We start from the raw sequence: 11,396 nt of genomic DNA, 5'->3' as shown, positions 1-11,396 counted from the left end.
TTTTTGAATTGATACAATAGAGATACTTGGAATGACAGAACCAGGTCTTGGAAAATACAATTTCTACCCTACTTAGAGTAACAGGATTTAGGAAGGGCTGCAGCAAAGGATCAAAATTTAATTATTTGAGAATATGACCTTCAACAGACATGTGCAAAGCCACAGACCTCTGGGCGGTCCTGGGTTAAGCTAGAGCCACCATTGGCACAGGGGAGACATCCACAGTGATTGGTAGATGTGAGAACTGAGGGGAGGGAACTTAGTTTTTTGCTTAAAGATAGTGGGTCTGAGGACTGAGGGGAGTTGATGCTCTGAGAGGGTTGATGCTCTGAAGGAGGTCTGAGAGGAGAGAGGTCCTGGAGGGAGAGCTCCTGGAGAGGTCTTGAAGGAGGCTGTGGAGGGAGAACTGAGGAGGAGTCAGGAGCAGAATTCTCTGGAAACATTTCTTGAAAGGAGGCTCTCTTGAAGGTGGAGCCTGAGGTTGGCATGAGAAGCCTTACCTAGAGAGATCTTGGGTGAGTGATAAAACCAACTGACTGATTTATCTCTTAGGACTGAGGTCTAGGCCTTATTGGTTTGAGGCCCTTCATTCTTATTCCTTTCTTACTTTCTCTCTTTTTCTATTGATTAATCAGTGTATCATAAATTAAATTTCTCTATAAAACCCAGTTGGCTTGGGCATATTCATAAATTGGGAATATATTCCCTGGCGACCATCTTATATTCATATAAAACCAAGACACAGTAGAAAACATATTTCAGCGGTCATAATTGTTATATATTTCCCTTGCTCCCAAACATTTTAATTATCACAGTTTATGGCTCCCACTCTCTTATCTACAACTATTTAACGCTCAAAACTATTTTAAATCTAACATTCCAAGAAACATCCCAAGGAAAGAGCACATCAATCAACTCTGCCTTTAAGAGCTCAAAGGCAATTAGACCTAGGAGTGCTGAATGCTACAGACCTCCAACTATCTGAAGGAGCAGAAGATAAAAGATTCCCGTCAGGGATGCCTGAAGGTCCCAGAAAGGGAAGGAAAGGAGTAGCCTTGGAAAGAGAGAGGCGCTATGGGGAAGAGGAGAGAGAGAAACAGACCTAGACTTTTAGTCTAAGAGAATTGAGCTTCTACATTTCTATCCAACTATAACGTTATTAAAGTCCAAGTCCTGGTGTTGGGAGGAGGATTTTACCAAAACTTACCGACCTCTAGTCTTTCTAGTTACCTTGGTGATTAGTTCCTAAAGCTGGACACTTCCCCAGAAGGCTCAAGTAGCTTCAGAGAGCCTGGGAGTGCTTCCTTCATCCTAAACTTCACCTTTTTTCTGTCCACAACACCCCTTCCCCCCAACTCTCTTCTCCTCGAGTAAGCAGAAGCAGTTTTCTTCAGGTGCATTCCTTTACCACCCAAGGGAATAATTTTTAAGCTCGTATCTAGGCAGAGGGACCATACTGCACTTATCAAAATAATTATTGGGATTTGGGGGATGGAAAATATAACAGAGATACACTTGATGGTACCAGAGGAGCACAGGTACTCTAGAAACTCTAGGTAACAGACTTTTACTGGTTCTACCAAGTACTTCATAGTCTGACTTTCCCAGAGTTGTAGATGAAATACAGAGAACTTCCCAGGGCCTTCGGGGAAAATTCTGGTTGTAAGTTTTCTAGGATGTTGTTCAAGAAGGTATATTGGTATTAAATCTAAGAAGGCATATAAAAGCGAAGAGTGGAGATGCCGGGGATCGAACCCGGGGCCTCACACATGCAAAGCGTGCGCTCTACCACTGAGCTACATCCCCCAACAATCGTCATCTATTTTTTACTCTGTCTTCCTCTTGATATTGATCCGTTTTGTGTGTCTTTAAACTAGATGACAGTGGTATTCTCCTACAATTCAAATAGTATCAACAACATAGCAAGATAACCGCCGATATGGAACCAAGAACATTTTCTATTGCCTTTCTTTCTCCCGAGCGTTGAGTTTTTAGCATGGAAACACACACATAAAATCCACAAAATTTGAATTTCATTGGAAAACACTGTAGGCTTTTGAGCAAAAGAAACTGGCGAGGGCGAGGGCGAGGGCGAGGGCGGGGGTGGGGGTGGGAAGGAAGGCTGTCTTCCTAGAGCTTTTCTTGTGCTTTGCTATTTCCTTATCCAGCTTTCTTTATAGATGAGGAAACTATGGCAAACAGGGTTAAGTGATATACCTAGGATCATGATGCTAGTAGGTGTCTGAGGGCATATTTGACCTTCAATCCTCCTGACTGTCTCGAAGAAACTATTCCGCGTGAATGGAAAAGGAAAAAAAAATCCGCAACTGAACGCTGGATCATAAAAATCAAGTTCGACTCAGAAGAGACAAGGAAATTAATTCCCATCTTTGCAGGAGTTTTAAGGGAGACCATGAACTATGGACACACACACACACACACACACACACACACACACACACACACACACAATCTAGTTTAGATTGAAGAACTGGCTAATTTTGCTCTACTACTTTTCTTTTAAATTCTTTGTTACAAGGAATGACTCCCTCTAAGAGAGAAGGCAACGTGAGTAAATCAGAAAAGAAAGGTAAAAATAAAGATATCAAGAAAACCTTGTATTTCAGAAGGAAATTTTATCCTGGCAGGAGAGCAGGGACAGAGAGACTATAGAAAGCTCTCTTGGGAAGTAACACAACCTGTGAAAGATGACATAAAGAGGAGAATCGAGGGTCCAGCATCTGGGTACTTCAACTGACCTAGTCTCCCACAAGTTTATGTCCTTAACCTTCAATCTTTATCTCTCTTCAGCTCCCGGCAACTTTGAACTGTATTCATCGTCCCCTCCTCTCCCTTTTCCACCGCACTCTCCTAGTACTTCTAGAACCTTCTAGGTTCCTTCTAGACTGCTTAATGTCATCGTATGCCTTCTCAGACTTCTCTTGGCTAACAGTGAAATCCCGCAGATGGAAAAAGGAACTGAAGAGCACTCCTCGGATGTGGGAGGAGCGAAGATTCCAGCCTTCAATTTGACCTCCCGAGAGGCAGTGGGGACTTCCTAGGTCTGGAGCACAGAAATAAGGGCTAGAAAGTAATCCGAGTGGAGAGCTGCCTAAAGACGTAGGAAAGAACCCGAAGAGGCAGAGGATAAGAAAGTCTGTTTAGCCAGCCGGTTGGAATAAAGCACGTTAGGATTTAGGATTCCGCTTTGCCGGAAGGAGGAGCCAAACTTCTGGGGCTAAAACGGGTGTGGGGAAAAATGCTGGAGCCACCGTCTCTCGGGCTAATAAGCAGTCAAAGGCACTCCTATATACCTTTTCTCCAAGGTTTGGCACACTGGGCACCTAGCAAGACTGTCGCGAGTAGGTCAAGATCTGCAATTTTGAGTAAATTTAAGCCTAGAGAAGAAGTCGAAATGAAAGCAAAGGGCAAATCTCCCTTTCCAGGATAGGGAACTAGAAAAAAAAGTTGCCTGCCCGACTTCCTTTTCGCATTCCATTCCACTTCTCAGTGGCTGGCTTCTGGAAGGGATCAGCTCCAAGCGCTCCTCCTTATCACAGTCGGGAGAGCTGCCTGGCTTCATAGTGGGCTTCGGGGTAGAAGGGTTGGGCTGTGCGTGTTGGTGTGTGTTTTATTTAGGCGGCTCTCCTTGGGCACCAAGGTAGAAAGAATCCATGTACCTAGCTTGGCACAACCTAGGGTCCTAGGAAGAAATGTGACCTCTGATTCCTACTTTGGCTTCATGGGTTTCACTGTATTGTTTCATATTGACACTTTACTACCTCTTAGAGGTTCCCTGGAAGAGGTTTTAATCCAAAGCCAAGAAACCCTTCTCATCTTTTTAAATTCTATCTTTTTGGTCATAAGTCTCAATTCGGCTCACATCACACGTGTGTCCTGTCTCTGTGGCGCAATCGGTTAGCGCGTTCGGCTGTTAACCGAAAGGTTAGTGGTTCAAGCCCACTCAGGGACGTTTTGAGGTTTTCCAAAAAGATTTTCTTTCTTTCCTCGCCTTTCTCATTTGCTTCTTCCTTTCTATAGGCTCTGCCTGGAAATACCATTCATTGTCTTCACCACTGGACCTTGAAGTAGTGAACTCCTGAATGAGGAAACTGGTTCTTCCAATGCGAGTAAAAACCATCTCATTAGAAGAAAATAAAATAAATGAAAGGGCATTTATGAGGAGCTTCCCTTAATAAAATTTTGGATGTATTTTTTAATCAAGAGGCATTCTCTCTAGTAAGAGAGTTTTAAATTGTATTAGAGAAGACAGCACATCTAGGAAATTGTTCACTATGGAGGAGTATTTTGTTTTTGGAAGTGAAGGTGAGAATTGGGGGCTCTAGGTTGGAGAATACCCTTCATCTCAGGCCTAGGTGAACAACTATTCGAGTGAAGCTGAAGTTTGACTCTGATCTGGAGGGTCAGTTCTGGTTGGACTAAGGGCGATTCATTTGTACCCCATCATCAATCACCTGGATTAGACCCTAATGCAGAAATTCCAAAGATTAGTGAGTAAGTTTTTTCAGGAATTATGTCCTGCCTTTTGGAAGATTCTGTGTATGAAGGTCTAGGACCCAGGTTAGGTGTGTCTTAGAGAGCTACCTAGAGCCTCGAAGTATTAACTGTCTTGCTCAGGGATACACAAATAGAACATAGTAGAGGAAAGCTTTACAGTGACTCCCAAGATCTGCATTGTTATCCAATAATGCAAATACTCCCTCTGTTTGAATGACCATTGCAACTTTAAATTCAACTTGTCCAAAATTAAGTTTTTCTAATTTAATTTTTATTTTATTATTTATTTATTTTATTATTTATTTATTTATTTATTTATTTATTCATTTATTTATTTATTTATTTATTTATTCATTCATTCATTTATTTATTTATTTATTTATTTATTTATTTATTTGTTTATTTATTTATTTATTTATTTTTTGCCCTACCACCACTCCCCAGAAACCCGTTGAGATGTCTTCTTGTCTGCCATTTACTTAACCAGCCTCTTCATGCATCTAATGGATACAACAGACCAGGGAGATTCTTTAGAGTGGAGGGAATGGTACCAAGGACAGATCCTTGGAAGGGCACGCAGAGTAGGGAAGAGTTAGAAGAAGCTCCCTTAGGAGACAGGAAGATAGGAAGAAAATGGGAAGAATATGATTGTTGCCTTTAAAGCAGAAAATAATTTATGTATGGTCAATTATGACTGCCTCATTTTAGGAAGGACGTTGATATGAGTGAGCATGAACAAGTCAGTGTCCCAAGCAACTCTAAAAGTCGTTGATTTGCGCCATGAGGAATTTCCACATCTGGGAGTTGAGCATAGTTGGGGGATAAAAATATCCGACAAATTGATAAGAGATCATTAAGGGAAACAGGAAAGACTAGTACCATATTATTATGCGATATCGTTGTTAGTTAAACCGGAAATAGTTAGAACAGAAAAGAGATTACGGAATTCCAGTTTCTAGGAGCTACTCATAAAACCTCGGCAAACGCTTGGAGATGCCGGGGATCGAACCCGGGGCCTCATACATGCGAAGCATGCGCTCTACCACTGAGCTACATCCCCAATGAAGGAAGCTTTCTTGAACAAGCACCTCAGATGTTCTCTATCTGGTGATCTCAATTTGTCCATTTAAAACTTCCTTCCCTGTCGTAAAACCTGAAGCCTCGGTTAAACAAGCGACTCGGACAGAACTGACAAATGGGCCAGATACTGCACGCAGAGGATTATTATAAAAGACTAGATGGGTTAGAGCGTTATAACGACCTCTCAGCCGAGTCCACGGATGCCCAGTTTCATTCGTTTTCATTAACAATCCTGGTTAGAATAAGACGACAGGAGGAAAAAACCGCAACCTAAAGAAAGAACACTAAACAGAGGGAATATGCCAGCAGTCTGGATCCGGTTGACATTCACTAGCAGAGGGAGAAAAGTCCTTGTTTTGATCTGGAATCGAACACGTACGGTTGTTCATAATGACACACACACAGCATATTGCCACCAGCAAAATCCGTAATTCCATTCACAACTCATAGGAGAAAGGTTGAGGTTAAGAGTGAGAGTTCTCACTTCCCTCCCCTCCCCAACACTCTTTTCACTCCGAGCTTTTCTTTTTAAGTTCCAGCATCCTGATTTCTATTCTCCAAAGGATCTAGAATGAACTCTTTGCTTCCCCACAAAAACACCTCTGTGAAAGGTGTAGGGTTGTAGCAGGTGTGGGAGTCAGGAAAACCTAGTTTCAAGTATTGCCTTCGTCATACTAGCGGTATGGCCATGGAAAGGACACTAATCCTTTTATCACTTCCCTTCACATCTCCACCCTCCCACCTCCAACAGCTCTCTAAAATTACAAATTTTATACGAGTATCAGATCTACATCAGTGGGGAGTTTCCACACCTGGAGCTCCCTGCTTCTATAAGATCACAGATCTGAACCAACTGAGCTTTAAAAAAATCACAACACAAGAAACACAGAAAAAGTTGATAATGCTTTAAATTTCCTAGCCCCCTCTCTGGAGAAAGGAGGGAGGAGTTGGGAGGAAATGACTGTATTTAGTTCTGCCTTTTTTTTTTCTCCCAGCCAGCAGATTCTACCCTTCACTCTGCTTCGCCAGGCCATCTATAAGACTTAGTAGCCTCAAACCTGCCCTGAAGGATTAGAAGCCAAAACAGTCTGGCAGGCTCTTAGTTTCTTAATATCCTTTTGAGTGAAGCTAAAGTTCTATATCCGATCAAGTCTGTTGGAAATAGATCCTTTCTTAGAAGTGTAAGAGTGAAAGGAGACAGAATCAAACATAACAACCCACTAAAAATTTCTACTTAAACCACAGAACAAAAAAATTTATTGAATCAACCCACCAAGCAAAAATATTCCAGCGAGCTATTATAGGAGTTACAGTTAGAATCGTTGAGGAGATTTGTTCAGATACTTTGGGGCTTGCAGAAAACCAGCAAGCAAGTTGCATTTGAGAATTGGAATATCTGGCTAGCCAGTAGTGTAAAAAGTCCCAGCTGCTGAGAGGAAATTGCTTAGGGACTGGGAAGTAGAGCTCCTTGGCCATCCCTACAATTACCACCAAAAGGATGACTTTGTAAACTTTGAAAGGTCAGATTTTGAATTATCACTTTTGAGCAGCATTCTGGAAAAAGGATATACTAGATACACAGAGGAAAAGCTGTATCAGAATTCTAGAAGGACTTCAGCAGAAAATTACAGGATACCTAAGGACAACATCTCAAAGACTCTATTAAAAAGAATTCCCAGGACCCATAAATTACTTCCTTTGCCACATGTGTTCCAAGATTGAACCTACTTTCTCTTAGACTCTGTGTGTATTTTGAAGAGAATGTATTTCAGGTTTTGAAGTGGAGATTGGGTGTATATGTACCAATTTTTCCTTATTAAATGCCCTTTCTAAAAGCTAGCAAAGTTTGACTGACTAATTTCTATCAATTCATAATCTTTCTCTCTTTTTTTGAACCCTTGTCTTCTTAGAATGAATACTGTGTATTGGTTCCAAGTCAAAAGTGTGGGTAATCAGAGTTAAGTGACTTGCCCAGGATCACATAACTGGAAAGTAGCCAAGGCTACATTTGAACCCATGACCTCCTGGAAGACCTGGATCTCAATCCATTGAGCCATCTAACTACCCCTATCAATTGATAATCTCAAAGGAAACACTTGGATTGAGACTCAGTGGTTTATCTTCAGAACAGAGAAGAGGATATATACTTATGATAATTAACACTGTGATTGTAATTATTGATCCAGCAGAAAAAAAAATCAAGAAGATCATCTTGTTGGAAGAAAGCTCCAAAAATGGTGAATAACCACAAGAAAAATGATTGATCTTATTGGGTCCACAGAAAGACCAATTCAATAAGCAACCAGTAAAAAATCCAAGCTCTTCTACAACTACCTAGGCAGTGTGATAGATTCTTTTCTTCCTTTTTCTTTTTGATTTCCCCCTTCTTTTCTTCTTCTGTGGTTGTCTCAAATCTCGTCTGTCATCTCCCATTTTGTCTGTAGGTATTTCTCTCCTGTCTCTGCTCCTCTCCTGCTTTGGAATCTTTTGTGTGTTTTTAATCTTGTTTGTATAATGCATTTCAATAAGGAGCAGTTACATTTTAGTCCTCAGAATTTTCTGTTTCTTCCCTATTTTGTTTTTCTTCTGGGTGTTCTATACTAATCATGGATTTCTGTGGCTTTATTGGAAACATGAAACCAAGAATGCTTCCCTATTACTTTTAGTGCACTAAGAGTAGTGCACAAAACTTAAAATGGTCCATTCCATTTTTGATCTGTTTTTGATTTTGATTTTGATTTTGATCTGTTTGATCTGTTATAGATTTTCTATTAAAGTTCTTAATGTATACTGTGTCTCCTGGTACTATATTGCATAATGAGAAATCTAGGGGCACTCTCTGTTGGATTAATCCCATCTTGTGCAAATCTGATAGTCTGTTTTGCATTGCCTGTATATATTTGTGCAGTTGACATTCCCCTCTGATTATTGATATGTATGCCGGCTTGCCAGCTCTCCTTTGCCAAATTGCATGGCCATATAGCATTTCAAATGGGGAGATATGCAAATCTTAGCTTGGTTTGGTTGGTGGAATAGCACTAATGGCAAAACATCTGTCCATTTTAAGTGTGTTTCTGTACAGAGTTTGCCTTCTAGTGATTTAACTTCTTTGTTTAACCATTCTACTTGGCCTGCACTGACTGGATGGTATATTGTGTGATAGTTTCCTTCTACTCCCAAATTTTAATGCACTTCCTGTAAGATCTTATGTGTGAAGTGAGTTCCTGTCTGAGCAAATTTTACTTAGTATTCCAAATGTAGGAATGATTTCTTTTAATAGGATCTTTATCACAAATGCTGCATTGTTCTTTTTGGCAGGGAAAACTTCTTTTTTTATATAAACATTATTTTATTTGGTCATTTTCAAACATTATTCATTGGAAACAAAGATCATTTTCTCCCCCCCTCCCCCATAGCCAACACGCGATTCCACTGAATATCACGTCTCCTTGATTTGAACCCATTTCCATGTTGTTGGTATTTGCATTAGGGTGTTCATTTAGAGTCTCTCCTCAATCATATCCCCTCAACCCCTGTAGTCAAGCAGTTGCTTTTCCTCGGTGTTTTTATTCCCACGGTTTGTTCTCTGCTTGGAGATAGTGTTTTTTCTCCTAGATCCCTGCAGATTGTTCAGGGACATTGCATTGACCCTAATGGAGAAGTCCATTACCTTCATTTGTACCACAGTGTATCAGTCTCTGTGTACAATGTTTTCCTGGTTCTGCTCCTTTCACTCTGCATCACTTCTTGGAGGTTGTTCCAATCTCCATGGAATTCCTCCATTTTATTATTCCTTTTAGCACAATAGTGTTCCATCACCAACAGATACCACAATTTGTTCAGCCATTCCCCAATTGAAGGGCATCCCCTCAATTTCCAATTTTTTTGCCACCACAAAGAGCACAGCTATGAATATTCTTGTACAAGTCTTTTTCCTTATTATCTCTTTGGGGTACAAACCCAGCAGTGCTATGGCTGGATCAAAGGGCAGACAGTCTTTTATCTCCCTTTAGGCATTGTAGCATCCTAAGCATATTCACATCTAAGAAATATAATTGATGTATGGATATTGTGTCTTCAGACACAAGATTTGAACTCTGATATTTGTGGGTGGACTCTTGACCTAGCCATGCTGCCTTTGTTCAAGGCAAACTCATTAACATTTTGTGCAGAGTCAAATTCCTTTGTAAAAACGCCCAAAAGATGTCATCATTACCTTCCCTTCCAATCTGAATTATCTATGCTTTGTTACCTGGTCATTGATCCTGGCAATCCTCAATAAAGCCTGGGGTGCAGGTGTGATTCCCTTCCTCTTGTTCCTGCAACCTTCAAGTTCTCATTACTGTCTCTCTCTTTACTAAGGCCTCTCTTGGCCATGTACTTTCTATCTCAGAATCTTTACTTCCACGTGTCTGCAAACTATCACATTTTCCTTTAATTCTTCTTCCAGGGAAAATGTCATAGGGATTCACACCTGCCCTATCAAAAATATTGATTTGTCTGTGTCCTTCATTCTTCACCCATTTTCTCAGACTCCTTGCTCCTTCTCGAGCCCCAACCCACAAAGGAAAATTCTTTTTATAACCGCCACTGGCAGGTTATAGGCATAGTTCCAAATTACCCTCCAGAATGGTTAGATCGATTCACAACTCCACCAGCAATGAATTAATGTCCTGACTTTGCCACATCTCCTCTAGCATTCATTACTTTCCTTTGTTGTCATGTTAGCCAATCTGCTAGGTGTGAGGTGATACCTCAGAGTTGTTTTGATTTGCATCTCTCTGATTATAAGAGATTTAGAACACTTTTTCATGTGCTTATTAATAGTTTTGATTTCTTTAACTGAAAATGGCCTATTCATGTCCCTTGCCCATTTTTCAATTGGAGAATGGCTTGATTTTTTGTACAACTGATTTAGCTGTTTATAAATTTGAGTAATTATATATTTGTCAGAGGTTTTTGTTATGAAAATTGTTTCCCAATTTGTTGTTTCCCTTCTCATTTTGGTTTCATTGGTTTTGTTTGTACAAAATCTTTTTAATTTGATGGAGTCAAAATTATTTATTTTACATTTTGTGACTTTCTATGTCTTGCTTGGTTTTAAAGTCTTTCCCTTCCAAAAGGTCTGACATGTATACTATTCTGTGTTCACCTAATTTACTTATTGTTTCCTTCTTTATGTTCAAGTCATTCACCCATTCTGAGTTTATCTTGGTGTAGGGTGTGAGGTGTCAATCCAAACCTAATCTCTCCCACACTGTCTTCCAGTTTTCCCAATAGTTTTTGTCAAATACTGGGTTTTTGTCCCAAAAGCTGGGATCTTTGGGTTTGTCATAGACTGTCTTGCTGAGGTCACTTACCCCAAGTCTATTACACTGATCCTCCTTTCTGTCTCTTAGCCAGTACCAAATTGTTTTGATGACCACTGATACCCTCTAGTTCTCTGGTTCTAAAAGTTTCAATTCTTCCAAGGTAGTATAATATTGCATAGAATAGGAGCTCTGAAAACAACCTCCCACTGCTCATTTAGTCTGTTGATGACTTCCAGGGCCCAGAGCCCTTGTGTTGTGACTTGGAACCTTACTAAAGTCTTAGACAGGGGCATCTGGAGATCACTCTGGACTCCTACCAGCCCAATATACTTCTGGCTTCCTAGCACTAGGGTTCAGGTCCTCACTACAGGCATGGTCAGGGGCTCTGTGCCTCCCATTAGGTTTCCACAAGCCAGGAACACTGTAAACTACCTTGTGCCAGGGCTTGGGGCCCTCACTGTGGGTTTAGGCAAAAGATCTGGGGTT

The 11,396-nt window shown here is 40.7% G+C and overlaps 3 non-coding genes across 3 annotated transcripts; 1 reads left to right on the top strand and 2 right to left on the bottom strand.

The window, feature by feature from the left end:
• Positions 1 to 1,734: 1,734 nt before the first annotated feature.
• On the bottom strand, positions 1,735 to 1,806 carry TRNAA-UGC (transfer RNA alanine (anticodon UGC)). Its single transcript has one exon. It is a non-coding gene; the product is annotated as a tRNA-Ala (tRNA).
• A 2,093-nt stretch (positions 1,807 to 3,899) lies between these two features.
• Positions 3,900 to 3,973, top strand: TRNAN-GUU (transfer RNA asparagine (anticodon GUU)). Its single transcript has one exon. It is a non-coding gene; the product is annotated as a tRNA-Asn (tRNA).
• A 1,533-nt stretch (positions 3,974 to 5,506) lies between these two features.
• TRNAA-CGC (transfer RNA alanine (anticodon CGC)) lies at positions 5,507 to 5,578 on the bottom strand. Its single transcript has one exon. It is a non-coding gene; the product is annotated as a tRNA-Ala (tRNA).
• Positions 5,579 to 11,396: the final 5,818 nt, after the last annotated feature.

This window comes from Monodelphis domestica, chromosome 6, assembly GCF_027887165.1.
Source record: "Monodelphis domestica isolate mMonDom1 chromosome 6, mMonDom1.pri, whole genome shotgun sequence".
In the NCBI taxonomy this organism is placed as follows: Eukaryota; Metazoa; Chordata; class Mammalia; order Didelphimorphia; family Didelphidae; genus Monodelphis; species Monodelphis domestica.
Note: the sequence above shows the minus strand (reverse complement) of the source record. Positions and strands in the feature narration are given on the sequence as shown.